The 22,214-nt window shown below is 42.8% G+C and overlaps 1 protein-coding gene across 15 annotated transcripts in view; it reads right to left on the bottom strand.

Annotated features, from left to right (window-relative positions):
• Positions 1 to 22,214, bottom strand: part of CLASP1 (cytoplasmic linker associated protein 1) — a 171,620-nt gene that overhangs the window by 137,295 nt on the left and 12,111 nt on the right. The window lies entirely within an intron of this gene.

Here is a 22,214-nt window from a genome sequence, read left to right on the forward strand (position 1 = left end):
TTGCAGTCTATGGCACAGAGGCTATTTCAGCTGAATTGGAGATTGAGTTTCACAGATAGTAACTGTGTCAGGCTAGAAAACATCATTTAGAGGATTTAAAATATGACAATGCCCAAGGATAACACAGAAACATAATATGCTTTTCAGATAACACTGCTTGTAGTACAGGTTAGAGATCAAGTGGCTGCTTTTTCTTAAGAACAGACACTGTAAAAGAAGTCAAGCAGATAAGTTGCTAAGTCTTCCACAAAATCAACACCACAAACTGACTCAGAAGCAGATGCAGCTACAGTTATGCCTCCTCTTGCCCTTCATCCTTTTCCTCCTGTAGGTAAATAGCACTTTCCTGCACCACAGCAAGGAGATACGAGGTAGTGTTTTTCATTAGTTTTCATATCCTCATCTAGAACTACAGAACATTATTACTATCATCAACTTGTAACACTGAGGTCTAGCAGTACTGCATGTTGGAAAGAGGTATTATTTGGCTTCTTCATATACATCTGCCTGCAGTGTTGGGACTGTGCCAGCATGCAGTCCAGTAACAAATGTAGTTCAGTCTAAGATCTATAGATGCAGAAAAAACTATCCATGCTGACCTACTCGTTATACTCACATCACCATTTAAAGAGATTTCTCCTCCATCTTTCAAAGGACTGGGAATTTGAGTGTGCACATACACATTCTGTTCCTTGTCTCTGAATTCATACATCAAAGAAGATGCCACAACCACAAAGCAACACAGAAACAAAGCAGACTCTTTATTAACACTTTTTAAAAAAATCTTCAAGAGATATGCAGACCCTGCAGTGGTTTCTGCTGTATCCTGACATTTTCATCAGCCAAAAGTAAGGCATTTGGATTAGCTGCTACAGGCCAGATTCTGACCCATCAGACTAGCACAAAACCAGAACCTTGAGCCAGCTGTGTGCATTCACATTCTCTCTGTCCAGAAACAAGACAGGGAAATCAGCTGTCACTGCAAATTTCTCTCCTTTTGGTGACTTAATTCAGAGTCACCCGAATTAAAAAGTCACCTAAATTCTATTAGGTAAGGAAAAAAATTCCAGAAACAGATCTTCAGTTACTAAGTTACTTCAGTCTACTACAGAGATCACATGCTCTTTTAAAGAGTTGCCCAATTATATGCTGACCTTACACGGGCTTTGATGGCTTCTTTAAGTGACTCATTAAATAATCCAAGATAGTGAAAACTTTATTTTGCAAGACAAGTTAATGGAGTTACATTATATTTCCATAGAATTCTTCTTGATCACTAGATAATTCGGACTAGGAGTCAAGATATGCCAGCAAGAAATACAAGGTCCCAGGAAAAATACCCATGGAAAACAACCCCAAATCCCTCTTAGGAGGGTTTGAGGAGGCATATAACACCAATCAACACCAGCACTGGTTTTATTGTTCCTTTTATCTGTACAAAGCAGCATGGTGGTGGCACACAGCACCCTTGCAGCCTACACTGTCTCTGTGAGAACTTGAAGAAATTCTCTGACTTTACAGACAGGAACTGGCATGCTCCCAGGCGACTGAGCACCACAAAACAGAGTTGTTGTAGCAGAGGTAGGATGGGTCTCCCAAGCCTGCTCTCCAAAGCTTTTGGTCAGGGCCTCTTCCCACACACAGGTGATGGGGTCTGGCCACAGCTGCCTCACAGCCACACTGAGCAAAGAGCAAGCCCAACACCAGCCACGCTCAGCAGGGAGCTGACAGACACAGCTCTGTGTCCTCACCAAACTAGAGGAGAGCAGCACAAGTCAAACCAGTTTTCTGCTCACATAATAGCAGCTCAAGAACTTCTTCTGAGGCAAGCCTAAGAGCCATTGCTGGCTTCTTGCAGGCCCTCACTACAGCAGCACGCTGCACTGCAGCCGCAGTGCATGTGAAAGGCACGCTTCCTCAGGCTGCAAAGCTCATCAGGAACACCAAAAAGAGAGCTCGACCAAAGAACAGACAGGAAAGACTATGAGCCTTAAACAGACAGTCACAAACCAAAGCACCATTCGCATGTGAAAGGCACACTTCCTCAGGCTGCAAAGCTCACCAGGAACACCAAAAAGACCAAAGAACAGACAGGAAAGACTATGAGCCTTAAATAGACAGTCACAAACCAAAGCACCATTAACACCACCCATCACTTTTGCCATGTACATCAGATGACTGTAAGACACCCTGTGAGCACGGTGACCACCAAGGGAAGCTGCAGCCCGGCTGACTTGTACAGGACATTGCTGCTGCAGCATCCAAGACTGCTTCTCCTCTCTGCTGTTGCTTTTCAGGCTGTACATGCAAGTTCATCCAGAGGAGACTGATTTGAACCCTCTGTCTCCAAGGGTAAAACTCCCTATGCACAAAGACCAAGACTACCTCTTCTACAGGTTCCCTTCCCAGAAATGCCCTTAATTCACATCACCACATTCTTGATCGCAGTTGAAGTTCCCAGTCAGAGCGACATTTCAACACTGTGACCCACTTGTCTGCCACAGCAAGAAAGCCTCACAACCGTGTCTCCTTGGTATGACTGTAGCTGCACTCACCCCCATCTGCCAGCGTGCTCTTTTCCCTGCCACATGCTGTGCCTTTCCAGAGATTACAAAAACTATCTCTGCCCACGACAATTCCTTTAAAGCTTCATCCCACATCTCCCCCCAGCTCTTTGTTAATGCTACAGAACTGGAGCTGGAAACCAGAGCAGCTAACATAAAATGGCTAAAGACTCCTTTAGCTCTTCATTAAATAATGACGATGTTACACCTCCAAGGGCACATGACCCCTCAATGAAAAGGAGGCATAAACAAGGCCTTTGCCTTTGAGCACACCTACCTACAAGCAGAGAAGTTCTGTTCTTCTCTACCCTTCAATTATTTAGCACCTTTCTGGGATGAAAAGAGTGGTGCGCTCTCCCCCCCAGAATCCCACCAGCAGCAGCACAGACAAAGCTCTGCCAATACACTGCAGAACAAGGCACAAACCACCAGCCTCATTTGGCACACATTAACAATTATAGTGAAAACCACATTGAAGAGATTTTGCTAGCATGGACTTGAACAAAGGTGGTGATCATCTTCTCCCATATCCTCCAGGAGAAGGATAAAGAGAAATCCTCTTAGATTAGCTAGAAAGAAAATTAAACATGCAGAGCAGAGGGGCACTGGAGCAGACTAATTCGGAAGAATGTGAAATCTTCAAAGGATGTATTTTAAACATAGGTTGGGATAAATATCTGACAGAAGACATCCGGGTATATTCATTTGTCATCTGTGAACAATAAACTGGATTTGACTGTTTCCTGAAGTCCCTGGTATTACAATACCTACAAAGCCTCAAAATTTCCTCCCTTGCCATTAGAAACACATTAACAGCAATGTAAGTTATTAGTTAGTAAGCATCCTTTATGAACAATAAAAGGCAGAGTGATAGACTCCTATTAGCAATCCTCTGTAGAAATACACTACACTGGCTAATAAAAGTTAATTCCCCAGGGTAAGGTTGACACCCTGGTTAATAAAACTCTCCAATACTGGCTTAAATCAAGATTAATGTACAACCATGAAGTATATAAAGACTACGTTGAACCTTAGGCTCCTTCTCCTATGTCTGAAACTCAAACCATATCCATCCTTTCTTCCCCTGCAGGATCCTTAGCAAATTCTACACCAATGATGCCAACTTAAACACACACAGAAATACAATTTTCTTCTTGACAAAACTTACTTTGAGCCAAGCTTTGAGAAATATGGAGCACGTACATCATGAGATTTCTTGGAATAATGTATTAGAGGAGGGCTCTCTAGGAGAACATGGAAGAGCTTTCTCCTCACTGCAAGTAAGATGCAAGGAGACATTTAGAGTCTGTCATGCTGAAACCTGCTCCAAGACCCAATAAAACTCCTCATATTTGTGACATTCATTATTCAACAGCAATCAGTATATCTTAACAAACTTTTGGCTCTTCAGAACAACTTTCTAACCATCCACACACCTAACTTGACAACACACACATGCTGGACTCTGCATGAAAAGGAAAACAACCTCAGCATATTCAGCATGCTCTGTCTTGGGTTCCATATCAGAATGACACAGTTGTGCTGCTTTGCAAGACCTGCTACCAAAACCAGAATAACACACAGACCAGCCCTTTCCCAACTAAACCAAACTCATTTAGGCCATACTAAGTGAGTTAAACCTTGTAAAAAAGACTCCAGGCTACTCAAAGCAATAGAAAATTTACTTTAGGCTTGCAGCATTTTACTTATTAGGGAGAAGTTTAAACTAAATTACACGAAACTGTGTCAAAAAAGAGATTTGCACCATTTCCCAGACCATATGGAAATTGTCTCACCACTGTATCATTAAAAACCACCACACCTCCTTTAGCTGTTAGCTCTGGAAGGGGCAAGAAACAAGCTGATCTTAAGTTAGACATCCTTCCCCAACCTCAGATGTCTTGACACCACCCCCATTTTCAAATCACTACAATGGGCCAATATCCAAACATTTTCCCTAAAGAACATATAAGAGACTCAGGAAGAAGGGAGGACTTTACAAACTTGGACACTGTATACCGAATCTGAGTCCACAACAGCCCAGCTCCTGCGTGAAGCACAAGCCCTGCCCCTCCACTGAATCTGAGTCCATAACAGCTCCTGCGTGAAGCACAAGCCCTGCCCCTCCACTGACGCCAGCTGTGAGGTTCACAACTTGTGCTCCCAGACCTTCAAAGAGACTCACTGCTCTTCATACAAGAGAGGATATTAAACATCCCAGGTTACCTGGAAATAGAAACTTTATTTTAAAACCCTATCTCAGGAGACTTTTTTTTTCTTCTGTGGATAGCCTGAATACAATAAAGACAGAAACCACCAAAACATATTGGTTACTACAGGCTAGTCTTACACATTAATGTGTAGCACTCATATCACATTATTGCAATGTCTATTCATCCTAAAACCACAGAGAAAATACAGCCTAGCTTGCAGTTAGGGTTTCCTAAAAATTCACATTCAACCTCTGAAACTCTTCAACAAATTTTCTCCAGAGCTTTTCCCTGAACAGACATGAACAAAACAGGCAACAAACTTCCAAGTAGGGAACTCTGCACTGCTGCTGCAACCGTGTTGTCTCTTGCAGCCTTTAAGCAGAGAGGCTTAAAGGACCTCCTTAAAGACCTCCTAGAGGCAGGGAATGCATCTCCTTGCTGACTGCAAACACTTGCAAGCAGGACAGAAACAAGCCCAAAAACTCTGCTGGTGTCTGCAAGGTATCTAAAGCATCATCTCATGAGCCACTGGACTGCTATTCTGACTCCTTACACAGAAGAGCTTGGTTGTGGTGCAGACCTGTGGTTTGCAAACCTGGCTTTTATCACTACCACCTTTTACAGCCTCAGCACCCACGGAGGGAGAAGGATTTGCTGCAAGCTGAGTCAACAGCAGCCATTATTAACCACTATCATTCTCTTTGTACTAACACCAAGGAAAATCCACACAGCTCCTTCACTGGTAGGATTGGGAGCAGTTGAGGTCGGGTGACAAGGATCTGCAAGAGAAGTTTTCTTCTTTCAAACCTGGACTATACAATACGCTTGGGAAGGGGAGAATGGCAAGGTTCTGCCCTCCAGTTATTTCCCAAGAGCCCAAAATACTGGAGGCACAATTGCAATTACCTGCTGCTAGAGCTGCCAGCTCAGCAGCAACTAAGCCCTTCCCATGGCTCCAAAGTGAATTCACTGTGGTGGTTTGAGGGACTGGGCAAACAGACCAGACTCAACAACTGAATGCTGTCAATACACTTCTCTCTCCTTTAAACAACCTCCTTGAGACCTGGGGGAACAAAGCATCGTTAATCTGGAACGAGAAGCATCTGCATGTGGCATTAGCTAGAACACCTGCATATAGCAGCAAAAGAGAAAACACCTTTTCCCCTGGAGCTAATCCCTGCAAGGGCACCTGCTTTCCCAGCAAACTTTTACACCAGCAGAAGCCCAGTTCCCACTCAGCTGATCACCATTCAGCACCCCAGACAGATGGTCTTTAACTTGTAATTGTAATCTTCTGACACACACAAAACCCACCTGCAGTAGTTTAATAATGTTTTTACACAGAAGGGACCGAGGCTGGCAAGCAACTTACCTAGACTGTCTTCCACACAGGGAGGAATCCTTTTCAACAGGAATTTGTGGAGCAGCCTCCATACTTTGGGGGGTGACTTACAGCTTCACAGAAACATAAGGCAAAAAATAAAGAGCGTGAAGAATATCCAGGGATTTCCTCTTCACTGTGGAGTCACCTTGCGTGCCAGCCTATTTCAGTCATGCAGTCACAGGAGGTCTTCCTCCCACCAGGCCTGGTATAAGCGTATTCCTAACACTGGTCCTGTAGCTCTCCCTGTGACAGAACTGCACACCAGGTTCTGTGCTCAGTCACACCAGAGCAGGCCAAGGAAGCTCCAGAGCAGTCTTGGTCCCTAGAGCCAAGCTACTTAATGCACCTGCTGCTGCAGCCATCAGGGGAGGGGGAACAGCTCCACATGAACCTCTACCAATGACGCAGCAAATACACTTAAATGTTCAGAGCCGTTTCCTTCCCATTCAGTGGGCAGAAGGGAGGAAGGGTACATTGCAAGCCCACTTTCAGATTTTCCCTGTAGTATTGCCTCACTACTTTATCTGAACTAGGAACCAAATACAATCTCTGCCTTAATGCCTGGTGACTAAAGAACATAGCATCAATATTTAAACCAGTCAAATTCCCTTGACAGAAAGCAATACATTTATGCCGTGTCTACTGCTCAGGCAGGCAGGAGCAGCAGGCTTCAATGATGGATTTAGCCATTTTGTTGGTCTGAAAAGTAATTCCAGATACTTTCAGATGAAATACACTACAGAATTTAAAAATTTATATTAATCTCATTCTTCCAAAACAATTTATTTTCTTTTGATCCAGCATCAAAGACTTTCAAGATATGTATATCATTAACTATGCCAATCAGAAGAGCACTGAACCTGCAAACCAACTATTTACATTATATGTTGAAAAAACATGCACTAAGTATTTCTAAATCAGATCTTGCAAGATCAGGGGAGAAGCAGAGAGGTCTCTCATAACAAGCAGGACTTTCAGGAAGTTTTATACAGATTAGTTCTAGTGAAAGCTTTAGACATCAGGCATCAAATAGCATTATCTCTATTGAAGGAGTCCATGCTCCAGCCCAAATACTCTGGACAAAGACAGCCCCTGCTGAAAGATGGCACCACACAAAGCATGGGCCACCACCACAGCCTGAGACCCACCAGGCCCAGAAAATGACAAAGACTGAGATGAGGCTCAACTGTCCACAGCGCAGCCAGATCACCTACTGCTCACCACTAACAACACAGCATAAGGAAACAGGGAATCTACAGCTCCCCAGGAACTGAACCTTTATCTCCCTGTGACTCTCCCCTTGCAGACTCCTGGTGCATGTGCACAAACTTGCTTTCAGCAGCAACTTGAAGCTCACAGCATTAAGGAGAAAATTAGCTGTGCAAGTCAAATAAAAGCACGTATGCTTCTTTTCAAGTTTCCTTTTAATCTTTTGATGCTAGATAAAAGGAAAAAACAAGATTCATCTCACAGATATGCAACTGTTCCAAAAATGAGCACTGAACACCAGAGATTCAAAACAGGCACAAAGATGAAAACAATATCCATATGCAGGTTAAGCATGTCATCCACAAACCCTGAACCTGTCACTGAGAAAGAGAATGCTTGTGGCAAAGAACCTCCTTCAGCTCTATGTGGGTTCCCTCCTTATCTCCCTCCCTGCTAAGCCTCAAGCCTCAGAGGAGCAGGATGCACCCTCATGTTTTCGCAAGAATGTGGACACTACCGCAGGTCCTGGGACAAACACGTATCTGCTGCTCAGCTTTTCCAAACACCTCACTTTCAGCTCTTGCATTTGCTACGGAACAGTAACCCTTTCAGCACAATGACACAACCCCCATCTGGTAACCCAGCATGCACCCAAGCAACCAATGTCCTGGACAAGGACAGCTCTCGTGACTAAAACCTTAATTCCAAATCGCAATCCAGCTTGTAATGTTGGTTAGTCAGCCAGCTACTCTCCTCAGATGCTTATACCTAGAATGATTCTATTCAAGTCAAATGAGATAGCAGATTTCTCACAAAATAACAAACAGCAGATTTCAGGATACCAAAACAAACATTGTCTGGAAGCAGAGGGAACCTCACACCACTGATCTAGAAAGTACAAAGGAAACAGCAAGAAAAAGAGAAGAAAAAAATTACTGAACCAATATCTGTCTAGCATCAAGCTACATTATTTTAGAGAATACAGGCAGCAAGAACTATGACCTTTTTATCCTACATTATTTACACCAACAGATTTTTACAGGCAGAAGCACCTCATTAGATCAGTTAATCTGATATCCCATGTCATACAGTCCATGAAAGCCCAAGCAGTTCTTTCTGCACAGAAACAAATTATTTTCTATGAATAAAGTATTTCTTCTGAAACAGTGTTAGGGTTTAACTTGATTTAGGATCTTCAAATCAAATAAAGAAAATCAGAACTAAGAATTCTGACCAACAATTTATTTTTTGTTATACAGACATTGCCTATACCACAGTAAAATGCAGAAAAACATAAGCATTTTTGTCATCTGCCAAAACAGGATTTCCCACCCCCAATTCATAAGCAATAGTTTTCAGCCTTCTGAAACATGCAGTGATCTCCATACTTTCTAATAAGAATGTGGATCTCTACAGAGCCAATGGAAGTCCACAGACAACAGCTTCACTTCCTTTGAGTTATCTTTTATAGCTCCCTAAACAATAAACCAAGCTCCACATGGCTGAGAGCTCACAGCTTCAAAACTGGTGTGCTCCTCCAACAGCACAAAACAACAGAGGGCTGGGATTGTTCCCATATCTGTTCCTGGGGCAGTATTTTAAAAAAAAAAAAGTAATAGCCCAAGATTTTTCCCCCATCTTTTATGTAAGTTTTATAGCACGTTTAGAAGATGTCACATTCACAAAAATACCAAAGTAACTAGCACAGAAGCCAAAATTCCTGATGTAAATTCACATATAATAGACTAAAAAAAGAACTATCAATGTGTTGTTACTTTAAAACCACAAACTATCACACGGAAATACAGATTCAAAAGCTTCAAATAGTAGGAGAGGAAAATCATAAATTTCAATCACAAACTCTGACTTCCGTAACAAAAGACTAAACAAGATTAGTTACCCCCCCCCATTACTTATTATTAAAGGAATGCCTCAAAGGAATGTCTCCCAGAAAAAAATCTCCATAAGAAACAAAATTCAAATGTAAATTAATCCTTATTAACATGCACACAAGTAACAGTATTTGAAGAGCTCAAACTAAACACACAGATCTTCCACACATTGGAGGTGGTGTTCATCCAAAATTCTGTCCCATCTCCGGAGAGCCTGCACATGGCACACTGCAGCAGTTGGGGTCAATTTGAGTTTCTCCAACTTCAGTGGCAGCAGGATCTGGCTCTTAATTAAGTTGCAGACTTCCCATTGTCCCAACCCTACCACACCTTTCCTGACTGAAAAAGAAGGTTTTAGGGCATTTTTGTTTTAATTGTCCTGCAGCCAAGTTTGGCTGTAGAGCCATTTTCTAGCACATGTTCACTTACCAGAACTGCTGCTCTCATTTATCACAAGTGTCCCTCTGATCCCTGGAAAACAGCCCCCCAGTAACACACTTTATTTCCATCCTCCCAGTCTGAAGATGCCAGACTTCAATGGTGATAGCCATGAAGTAAACAGAAGGAAGATAAACAGGCTCAGGGCATCTTCTCGACGTGCCAGAAGTTTTTCCTGGCTCAACTCCCACCCTGACAAACACCATCTAAAAGTCCTGCCCTTGGCCTCTTCTCTTTGCTGTGATTCCCTTATCCCAGTTTAAAAAGGCACACCAGAATCTCTCCTCCTGCTCTCTTCCTCTCGGACTGCCACGTGAGAGGCACCACTGGATATCTTCCCACATGGATAGCAGAGTCCATCCCACACTCATCTTTCCCCACAGCTACATCTCTTCCCAGATCAGCAGCTCCTTTCTCCTCCAAGCTCCTGGCTCAGGCACACCTTCAGATTCCCCAGAGGGGTTTATCCAAGCCTTTTGAACTGCCAGCATTCAGCCATCTGCACAACAACTGGTTCTTTGAGACAGGGACACTTGCAGAGCTCCCCACTCTCTCACTCCATGTCTCACCCACCCAAAGCACAGCCTCTGCTCAGCAGTGTTTGAGGGCTGTAGCTGCACCAAATGAGCCCCTCTGACTGGGAACATGAAAACAGCAGGACCACCTGAACCACCCTTTGTGCCAACAAACTTAGATTGGTTTTTGACCAGTGATCTTGGAATCATCATAAAACACACTCCTGAAAAGCAACTGTGATAAATAAGAATTCTAGTTAAAACACAGAGGACACCACATGGAAGTCTGGAGTACCCACACAGAGTATAATGTACATATTCCAGCAATTCATCCTGGCTCTCCTGTCTAAATCAACTTTCCCTTCTAAATCTTATTTCCCTCCTTTACGTTAGTTGAAAGAACTGGGGAGCCCATGAGACCCATGTGACCTAGACAACTTCACTACTACATCATGAGAAACCTGCTTTCCACAGACAAAAAAGCCAGCAAGCCACCCTCACACCAGCTTTCCCATGAGTTAGTTTTGTAACAGAGCTATCACCTAGAAAAGTCACCAACTCTCATTCTTGTTTGCCTAGCTTCAGCACTCTGCTGCAATTCTCATGCACTACTTCCTCCTGAAAATAGCCACCAGAAAACTCAGAAACGCCTATCAGAGAGCCATCAATTAGCCTCTCACCAGAGTCACCAACTCTCATTCTTAAGTGTTTGCCCAGCTTCAGCACACTCTGCTACAATTCTCATGCACTACTTCCTCCTGAAAATAGCCACCAGAAAACTCAGAAACGCCTATCAGAGAGCCATCAATTAGCATCAGCCCCAGATATCTCAGTGATAGAAACCTGAAAGATACTATTCAAGTTCATTTAGTCCCTAAACTTGCAGTATTTCATGCAGACCTAAAATCCAGCCCATCTCATCTGTATTAAAGACCTTTAAGCTCTCACATGGTTCTCAGCAGCTCACCTTTCTGCTATTACAAAGCCTCTCCCTTCCACCTTTCCCAAATACATGCCCAATTTGTACCACTGCTCCTGTAAGGGAATTATCTTACAGATACCTTTTTTCATGGATGATTCTTCTTCTCACACCACTATCACTCTCTAGCTGTTCTGCAAATTGAAGTTTCAGATCTCCACCTTCAAAGCACTGTCATTTAGTCCAAGATGTCAGGTCCTGCCTTCCCATTCATCTGCAGTACCAGTTCCCATCACACCACCTCTAGGTGCAACTTTTCACAGCACTTTTGTCCACACATGCTCTCCTGCTTAGGAAACCTCATTAACTGTCAGCGGGCTTATAGAACAGGAAATTCCAGAAGGAAAGAGATTAAACTGCAAGCAGAGAATGGGACCTGACCAACATAAAGACAGAAGCAGAATTCTTTGAAGGCAACAAGAAAGTTCAGATCTTGATGGGGATTGAAGCTAGTAGTCTTTCACAAGCAGACCTACTCACATAACTTATTCATATTCCAGCAACATTATGCAGGTAACAACTTCCCAAGGACCTAAAGAAAGGGAAAGAAAGTAGAAGAGGCAGACAGGAAAACCAGGAAAGCCACCCACACAGGCCTGGAAGAAAAACTCTAGCCAGACAGACAAAATATTCCAATCTGTAAGAGCATGCACCTCCTAAAACCTGTGTGCAGTTTCAGCTTTCCATACCACATCCAATCATTGAGTGAGAAATTCCTTTTGGAGGTCGAGCAGTTCAGCCAGGCACACAGCAGCAGCACAGCGATGGCACCCTTCGTGCCTCAGGGTACAGCACTGCAGTGTCCCTCTGAGCATCTCACGGTTAATCAAGGTACACAGCTGCCTTCTCCAAGGGCTTCATTTACAAAAGTAGGAGCGTACTGCAGTATTTGTACAAGGATCATTCTGTCTACAGCACTCCAGACAGATGAGAGCACAAATACACAGTTTATTGAGGAGCATTGGGTTAAACAATTTGGTGCATCAGGATGGACTCCATCAGCTACAAGCAAACAGAATTTCCTCCAAAACTCAGGTGCACTTTTTATTCCAATGTGAAAGCTTGAGGTGTCTATATTTACAGAGCTATTACAGAAATTGGAGTATGAAGAGGTCTGGCTCCATCAGACAACTCTGGTGATGGGTGTACATCAGTAAAAGCCTGTAAAGCCCAGCTGTGTACCACACTGAACGAATGGTGACCCTTTACTTAAGCTCCCAACAGTGAGACACAAAGTCCTCCCAAATTGTTAAAAGCAGACATTTGCTCCATGTCACTGCACAAGTGCTGATGCCTCCATTTGCTGCAGGATTTCCAATTAGACCCAACACAACTATGTCACTTGACATTAGTCAAACGGAGAGTCATGGCAACACAAGGCAAACTTGCTGTCTTTTAATATAGTTCTAACAGCCACAAAGAAAATTAATACAAAGAGCTGATTCCTAATATACATTTCACAGTAAATGCAGACAATACTCAGACAATATAACTTCAAAACACACTGAATTGAAGCAATTTTAGGTTTCCCATTTGCTGTTACCAGGTTCTCAACTACCAGCTGACGGGCACACTCAACACTGGCAAGGCGATACCACCACAGCTCACCTCACAGCGCTTCCACATCCCAAAGAAATCTTGCCAGCCTTTGTGCTTGTGTTCATGTCCTGCCTGTAGGAGCAGAGCTGCCACACCAAGGGCATGGCCAGGCTGGATGAGGCTTTGAGCACCCTGGTCCAGTGGAAGGAGCCCCATGCAGTGGAAGAGGGGCTGAACCAGATGATGTTTAAGGTCCCTTAGAACCACAGAATGGCTTGGGTTGGATGTCAGAATGGGACTCTGCTGTCCAATTTTTCATCATTTCTACAAACGTCTCTCCAGGAGGTCATTTTTAGAGATGAAAATGCATTAGTAGCCACAAAAATTTTCTCACACTTAATGCAGATTCAATCCTACACATTCTTTCCTCTGGCCAAAATCCCAGCCACACTATAAAAAATTATCAGGCTCTGCATGGTCTGATAACTGCGAGTCTTTGCTCCGATTCCTAAATACTCAAATGTTGCTTTGTTTTAAAGTTCCATGTTTAGCACAAATGAAGAACTCAATAGGTTTTGCCTAGTTAAAAAGAAAAAGAGATCTCATCTAGAAAGAAAGCAATGAATGATTTGTGGGAGGCAACATTCATTTGGAAAAATTCAGACTACATGTCTCCACTGTGTTCCCTCCTACATTTAATGATACAGCCACAGACCAGACAACACACGGGACACAATTACATGAGGCAGCTTCATACACACACAAAGCACAGCTCAGCCATCAGCTCAGAGCAAGGCAAGCTGACTGTGCTCAGCCTCAGTTAAGCTGTCACTGGTACCCTGGGTGACTCAGAGTCACTACACAAAACTACTGGCATCCCTGGCATCCCAAAATGATTTACATGGGAGTCAATTCATGTAAGCACTTCTGATACTGGGACATTTAGCACTTACCAGCTAATAAATTCTGCTAAAAAACAAGTAATAAAGTTTTAGGGCCTTGACAGTGGATGAAATTAGATGGTGAGTCCAGAGGCCTCCACAACCTGAGTTACCCTGTGACCCCAAGGGCTGATCCAACTGCCCTAAAGCTAATGCACCTTTCCAAAATGCACCTGCTAAAAAAGGAGGGTGCCAGAGCCAGAAATGCACATCTGAAACACAAAGGTAACCCTCCAGCAGACTACCTAGTCCCATCGCCTGGTCTTCCAAAAAAACCCACATGTGCACTCAATGCTAAGAGCACACTGGAATGTTTAAAAAAAGCATTATCAGGTATTTTTCAGTCCTATTTTTAAGGAATATATAATTAAATTGTTGATCTAATATTCATCTAGTCTTTTTTCACCCAACTTCTGAATTCTTCAGCCAATTTTAACAAACTTCAACTTAATATGGTAGGGAAAACAGAGATACCAAAGATTATATGCAAATACAAATAGAGTAATGAAAAGAGATTCCACTGAAACACAGACTTCAGCATGAGTAAAACAAAAGCCTGAGATGCCAGCAAATCTACAAAGAAAAAGGCAAAGAAAATGAGGTTTCATGCAACTTCCCTACTTACAAAATTACTTAATTAAAACTAGACCAACTCAGAGGCAACTAGAGCTCAATGACAGTGAGACCTTCAGTATACAATTTTTTCATGTGGAAGATCAAAGGGTGAGACAAGGATGGCTTTTAAGACAACTTCAAGGACTATCCCACAAAGAAGACGTGGAAGAATGTGCATACTTTCAGTGGAGAAGCTAACAGGTTTGTGCTGGTGGCAGGACCCTGGGGGCTGAGGAGTATTTGTTTCAGCATCAAGAGGACAACAAAACTCCACTGAACAATTTACAGACTAGCAAAAAAATCAAGGTCCCAAGTAAATCCAGCACTGACACTAACCTTCCATTCAGGTCGTGTCAGAGAAAGTGAGGATTCACTCCTACTCACCCTGCTACCTACTAAACATGAAGGCAGATGGGTCCCACACGCATATAAATGACTGCTAATTTTACTCCAGAAGTAACAAGCACAATATGAACAGTCTCTCTAAGTCACTTTGGGATTTCTGAGGACCAAAACCAGTACACTGTTCAAAATATTTTATTTAAAGTATTCAAGCAGTTTAAGGCACAGTATCATATTTGTTTTACCACACAAAGGACTGAAACAAAATTGCCCTACCACTGTGCATAATCCTGTTACTCCACACTGTACTTAAACGATTTAAAATCATCACAAGCTCTATCCTAAAACCAAATGTCTTGTCCTTATCTACCCATCACCAGGAGTTTTCCAATGTTCTTTCTGCAGGCAACTTTCATCTGACATGCAGTCTAAATTTACCCCCAGCCAGTTTATACCCATTCGTTCTTGTGCTAACCTTGCCCTTTAAATCTAAGAGTTCTTTCCCATCCCTGACGGTCACTCCTCTGATGTATTTATGGACAGCAGTCATACTCCCTGTCAGCCTTCATACTGTAAACTAAACAAGCCAAACCTCTCAGTCTCCTCTGGTTAGGCAGGCTCTCCAATACCCTAAACACCCCACTAGCCCTTCCCTGCACCTGTTCCAGCTTGAATTCCTTTCTTGCAGACAGGGAACTAGAACTGTACAACACATGCCACAGAAGAGCCCAATAAGGCACTCTACAATAGCATTAGTACACCCTTATCCCATGAAAATAAATCCCCAATAATCTGCCTTTTCCCCCAGTGCATCAGCTGTGACCCTTAGCCTGCAGTGAAGCAATACACACCAAGGTTTTCTGAGACCTGGCTAACTCTGTTAGACCTCTAATAAACCCTAGTGACAAGACTCAAGTGCTGCAAATGAAACACTACACCAGCATTAAAGGAATAGCTTTATCCTCTCAATTTAGTAACCACAATGGTTCAGTCTGTTGTGTGTTCACCCAGACTCACAGTCCCAAACAAAAGCCTCTTGGCCTTGCCAATGCTGAGGCAGTCATTCTACCAAACACACAGGGGAAAACATATCTAACAAAACAAAAAAATAACAAAAACACCCAAACAAATACACACCAAGAAACTCACCCCCCCCCCCCAAAAATCCAACAAAACCAAAACCACTCACACAAAAAAATTTCAAAAAATGAAACAAAAACAACACAGCAAATAAAAAAAAAAACAAGAAAAAAATATAGACCCAGACAACTTTTGTTAGTCCCAGCACTAAAATCCTATGGGAGATGAATTTGGTCAGCAAACAAAACCAGGGAATCAAATCTTGACAAGCCAAGAGTGATTTGCAAGGGAGACTTTACCTTTGTAGCCCACATTTCCATTTATTTCTCACCATCCACTATGGGCCACCAAGAGACAGGATATCAAGTTGTCATTTAATTAAAATCCCATGTACATGTTGCAATTAGACTGAGGCTGCTTTGGTCAAAACAAGAGAGATGGAGACAGCTGGAGGAGTTTTACTGAATGTGAAGTTCTTGGCTGGTTTAAAGCATCCCCTTATGGAGATGGTAAAGTTGGAAAGGTTGCCGTGTTGCAGACACTTTCGGGACACCCGAGGACTCTGTTCCAGGCTTCAACTACTTCTGCAGCAGGTGACCCAAAGGAAACAGACTTTGGTTTACAAAAGCTACCTGTCTTGTCAGGGATGGGGTTATTTTCCCTTCCATTGCATGAATGGAGCTTTGGATATTAAGCTCTAAAGCCGGTGGAAAAGAGGTTAGACCTTGAATGTGCCACTATGGAAACCAACTTCTGTCCTAATTATTTCAACACTCTGTCTCCATTCTGCACGTTCCCCTGGGATCCTGTAGGTTCTCATTATTTGTATTTGATTTGGTAATACCTTGGTAAACAACTGAGAGATACTGTTCTTTGGCACACTAAGGTTCACAAACCTTTTGTTTTATGCAACCAGTAGCACATCCACTCTGTGCATAAAACAAGAAGAAAGTATTACTGCTCCACTACAGTTCTTCCCACTACAGCCAGAAAAGGACAATCCTTCCTGCTACACCAGTCATTATTACCTTTTAAGTATGAAGAAAAAGCTACAGGGGAATTCTAAATGCTGACTTGCTAGAGCAGGTAATTTTTCCCCTGCCCTGAATCCAAAGGTCTGAAACTAGCACTGAATTTGATCTATTCCAGCTGCTACAATCTTCTCTTCTGCACTGCACCCTCTGTGGCACTCCCCACACTGCTGATACCATAGAGGTAAGAGATGCACCATAATCCAATCAAATCACCATACAGAGCAGTTAAGTGTTGGGAAGGCAGGTCCAGCTATTAGAGCCAGAGAAAAAACAACTGATCAGCTGGACTGGGAATTAACATCAATGCCTACAGGAAACTGGATATCCTGGAGCCAAAACTCTGCTCTTCCATAAGTTCAAGGCAGGAAAACCCACCTATTAGGAGCATGCCAGCACAGAAGTCTAAAAATAAGGACTGGGTACAGTCCACAAATGTAGTTCAAATGGAATGACTCTTTAGCCCTTCTAAGGTAACTCTTCTCCCCACAAGGGAAGTTATCAACACCAGTTTCTGCCATGGTCCCTTTTGCAATATGGGCATATGCAAGGAATGGGCTGTACTCTCAAGTCTGGATCTCAAGATCACTTTTCCTCCACAGTCCCTTTCTCTTGTCTCTTGTACATCAAAACTAATTGAATTCATCTTTATTAGCAATTTCAGCTTCATGGTAAAGAGGGATGAAAATGGTAGATGAATACATACATTACTGATCTTCATGCACTCCCAGCAGCTCAAAACTCAGCAGCTAACAGCAGCTGCTTGGAAACCCTTTACAAGTCTCTTTTTCTTCCACAGATGGTGAAATCCTTTCCCTCCATGCATTAAATACTCAACAAAACATACTCACCAAATTATCATATCAACCCATAACCATGCATGATAATTATGTCTTAAATCAGGATTTCTTCTACCGAATTTCAACCAAAATAAACACGGTATAGAGAACAAATGTATGCTTATAGTGAACAACCATTCATCAGCTTAAGTAACTCTAATGGATGTCACTTGAAACTAAGCCTGTGCCATCTGTTCTACCCCTCAATTAGCAAGCAAAAAAAATTATTCGATACACAGTTTAAGAAAGCCAGCTAATTTATGTAAGTTTTATTTCTCTTCAGCTCAGTGAAACATGCTCTTGTAATGCTTGATATTCAGAAACAGATCAGAATGGAAGGTTGCTTTCTCTAACGCTATTAGGAATTTTGTCAGGGGAAATAAAATATCTGTGCAATATTTCACCGTAGCAAAAAAATGCTCGTTAACATCTTCCATTTTACTTTAAAGAGAATGATGTCTCTCTCAGTACCAAAATCTGCAGGGAACTAAACAAATCAAATCCGAAGTGCTGCATACACGAACACAAACAAAGCTCAGGACACAGCCTCGCCCACAGACTGAGTCTACCAGCACAGCAGGAGGCTGTGGATGTGTCCTCAGACCCGGGGGTCTGTTAACCATGTCAGCTCCTAACTCACCTCTCAGAGGCAAAACCCAGTCCTACAGGCTGCTGGGCACAGAGCCTCACATAGACCGGGCTGCACCGGGACAAAGGTGAGCCATTCTTCCTTGCAAGGTGAGATATTCTTCCTTGGAAAGCAAGCCCTGTCCAGTGAGAGCAGTGCAGTGCCAAAAAATCACTGCTTGTGAAAGTGCATGAAAAAAATACAAAGCTGCATCCAATTCCTTTCTGCAAACCTCCATCCAGTTTCACTTCAAGCTGGCCTCTCCCACCACTCGGCAACAAGTGAAAACACTGAACAGAATCTCTCTTCAGTATGTTGGACCCCGACCTCTTGGAGGCTCTGTTACCACCAATCTCCCTCCTGGATGTTTGTCTAAAAAAACCCTGCAATAACAAGAGCTATTTCCACTGGAAACCTCAACTCCATCAGCAAAGGCAACACATCTCAGGGGAAAAAGGTTCAAGAGACCTCGTCTCCCAATACTGTTGAGGGAAAGCAGGCAAGAGAAGGTCACTGCCAAACAATCTCAGCTCACCTCTTGGAATAGCAAGCTGGTTGAAAACTACTTTAAGACCCTGGACATATTGCTTTACATTACACCTTTATTTACATCACGGTTTGGGTACTGAGAAAGGCTCACCAGCCGCAGATGAGCCAGGAGATCCTGCACACTTAACATCCGCATTACCAAATGCTGCAGAAGCAGCTCAAAGCGAGATGGCTCACCAGGGGATTAGTGACCATTCCAGCTCTCTCCCCTTGCCATAGCATTGTGGAACCTGAGAGGACATGCTGAAGCCTCTGACACGGCTGTGCTGTTTTGCCTCATGTTTTAAGACAGACACCTCTGTGCAGACCTTAGTTATTGTTCAGAGATTCAAAGCTCAGCAAAATAACTCTCTTTTATGCTTAGCAGGGGAAGAGAAGGAGTCAAGCAGAACCACCATCCTGAAACAGCACAGATGAAGCAAACAAAGCACAAATGAAGAAACAGACCAGAGGCAGAATTCCTCTTTGGCCTAAAGCATCCTGCAATACCTTCCCAGCCCAACCTCACTGGTGTAATCCACAACTCCTAGTGCTCACACAAACACAGGTTGTCTGCTGTAAGCAACTGTGCTCCAAGGAGGAGTAAGAGCTCCCAAAGAGAATTCATCTTATGATTCTGCACCATTCCTATGTCTTCTACACACCTCTAATACTGCTGAGAAAACTCAAGCCTGCAATGGCGCGCAGTTCGAGCACGCTCCTAGGAAGCACAAACATGCAAATGGCTTTGCACTGGACTTCAGTGCCTTGTTTCTTACAATCACCTTTATGTTTCCTTGACTTGAAAAGCATCCTGAACTATCCAACTGCCTTCTGCACCTAAGGCATCTGTCTGTTACAAAGCAGGGACCAGTGATCAGGTCACAAGACGATTTGTTAAGGAGTTTTGGAGTACTGAGTGCTATGAGAAGTATGTTAGGCCTCACTATGTTTTATACATGCTGTTTTTAACAGACTTTAAGAGACAGCACCAACCAAAGAAAAGCATCTCTGCCCTCCATCATTCTATTTTTTTCCCTGAATCTCTTGAAAAAGAAGACTCTGCAGTCATTGTGCTGAGGTCAAGGACTTCACAAAGTAGTGTCATGAAAAAACAGAAACAATGTACAGAAAACCAGCAAAGCCTAAAAAGGTCAATGATGGCCATGACGTACACAGATCAGACGTGGATGCCAATGACGGAGATAGCTTGAGCCCTTCCGGTAAAGGTGCAACTTCATCATCAGTTCAAGCTCCTTTTAACCCAAACTAAACTGGTTTGCCCTACAGATGCCTCTTCTCTGGTTCACTGATAAGCACAAGTGTTTAGTTAGAGGAGTCCTAGACAGGCAGGAGCCATGAATCCACTGGATGCTGTCCCAGTGTAATGCCTCTTGTTATCCACACTCAAGTCTTATTCTGAGAACACACACTTCATTGGTGAAGTGCTAGGAAATTTCAAATCATGCAGATGATCTTAATTTTTGTTTTAAGCTGATACTTTTTCAAATGAAGAGACTGAGGTGAGAAGAGAAACAGACTACAAATATTCAGCTTCTTCCATTGCAGTTTAGCTCTCCAGATGTCTATCCTAGGGCATTGATGCTTGCCCTTTCACTCCTAAAGTTGACACACTAATCCATGAACTGGATCAGATGACACCAGCTCCCCTGTGCTCTCACACCAGACAAAGCTGAGCTTCTGAACCCCTATCCCACAAGCAGTCAGGAAAAAAGGCAACAGTAGTGCAGATGCAGGCATTAAAACAGAAGGAAGAGATTGGCATAAGAGGGAGCACTAAGCCTCAGCTGGATCCTGAAGCAGACTTCTCCACATCACTGACCTTCACACAGCCAGCTTGCCCCACTCAAAGGCTTCAAATCTCCTATTATCCTCATTCACTGAGAAAACACCCTCCAGACATCTGAGACATGTCTCTGTTATGCTTACTAGAACTTATTAATCACAGCAAATGCTATCTATAGAACACACACATTAATGAACAGCCAGCTCAGCAGCATGAGTTCTGGAACAGAGTCACTGCAGTACAGAAGTGCCACCAGTTTGTTAGTGGAAAATGAACACCACAGATCATTTTAAGCATGTAGTTCAACAGACAAAAGATTGGAAAGACAAACAAGTTATCTGAATAGAAATTCAGCAAACTAAGTGTGATACTGGGATTGCAAAGCACTGCACAGCTCTGTGATCCACATCACTTCATGAAATCCATGCAAATAGCACATTTTGTAATAATTTCAATTTTACTGTGCTTGCATTACTCTTCCACTGAGAATCATGGATATTTGTAAGAGAAAGCCAGTTAGTAAGAAAAGGGGCAATAAGAATATGTAATACCTCAGAAAATTATATGTACACTGCTTGTTCACAACAGCAAGCTAAGTATTTCTTCATGTGTTCCACCAGAATGGATTCTCTGTTGAGACCATATTAGCTTTGGTGGTTTGGTGAGAGTGTTTTTAGTGTTTGGGGGTTTTTCTCCCTACATGCCAAACAGCTTCTACAACAGCTGCTTGTTGACAAAAATGAAAAGAAAGAAATGCAGTTGTGCAGAACACTCAGCAATGTCAAAACTACCTCCCAGTCAAAACTTCTGTTAAAAATAATTTTAACTGAGTACGTTGAGCTCCAGAGCACTTACAACCTGTACAGCCAGTCCTTCCTTCACTTCTACAGGTGTGACCTCCAGCACAGCCCCCATCTTTAGGCCCAGCTCTGTAGGAACTTTCACTCTGAGATTCTCCACCACTTATCAAAAAGGAACATTATTACATCCCATGCAATAGCTTCAGTACTTTATATTAGACTTTTCAGAGAGCCTCATGAACAGACCAGGACAAGAGTTTTCCAAGTCGCAGCTGAGAATCCCTCCCCACTCCCACAGTACCTGGCTGTGGTAGGACTTCCTTATTAAACCTGAAGGGAAATGAAGTAACATGGCAGAGATAACACGGCAGTGGAGCGCCATGTCCTACAACTCATCTCAACATTATCTAATTCAAAAGTAGACACATACATACATTATCTTCCTTGAGCTAAGTACAATTCATCTACTATGTTGCCCACAGAAAACAGCAAAAGTCTCGCAGGATTTAATGACAGTGAAAACAAATGCAGTTTATATATGCTTTTTCCAGTTTCATAAACCTTGTAGTATGGCAGGAAATCATGAACACTGCTAAACTATTGGGATGATCAAAGCATGCCACCAGCTAACAAAGTACACAAAGAAACCAGGATATCACAAACTATGAACACCAAATGTAAATCCACTTGTGCTTAAAACACCATTCACTGAATTCTTATTGCCTTGAGTCCTTGATATCACAGCAGCTCTCAACTACCAAAATATGGAACAACAATCTCTGATTCAGTCTAATTACCAGCTTACAGAACAGTATCATAGAATGTCTACTATACAGCTTTCACTTAGATCAAATAGCATTTGACATTGAC

Source organism: Onychostruthus taczanowskii, unplaced genomic scaffold (assembly GCF_017590055.1).
Source record: "Onychostruthus taczanowskii isolate IOZ18803 unplaced genomic scaffold, ASM1759005v1 scaffold10, whole genome shotgun sequence".
Taxonomy (NCBI): Eukaryota; Metazoa; Chordata; class Aves; order Passeriformes; family Passeridae; genus Onychostruthus; species Onychostruthus taczanowskii.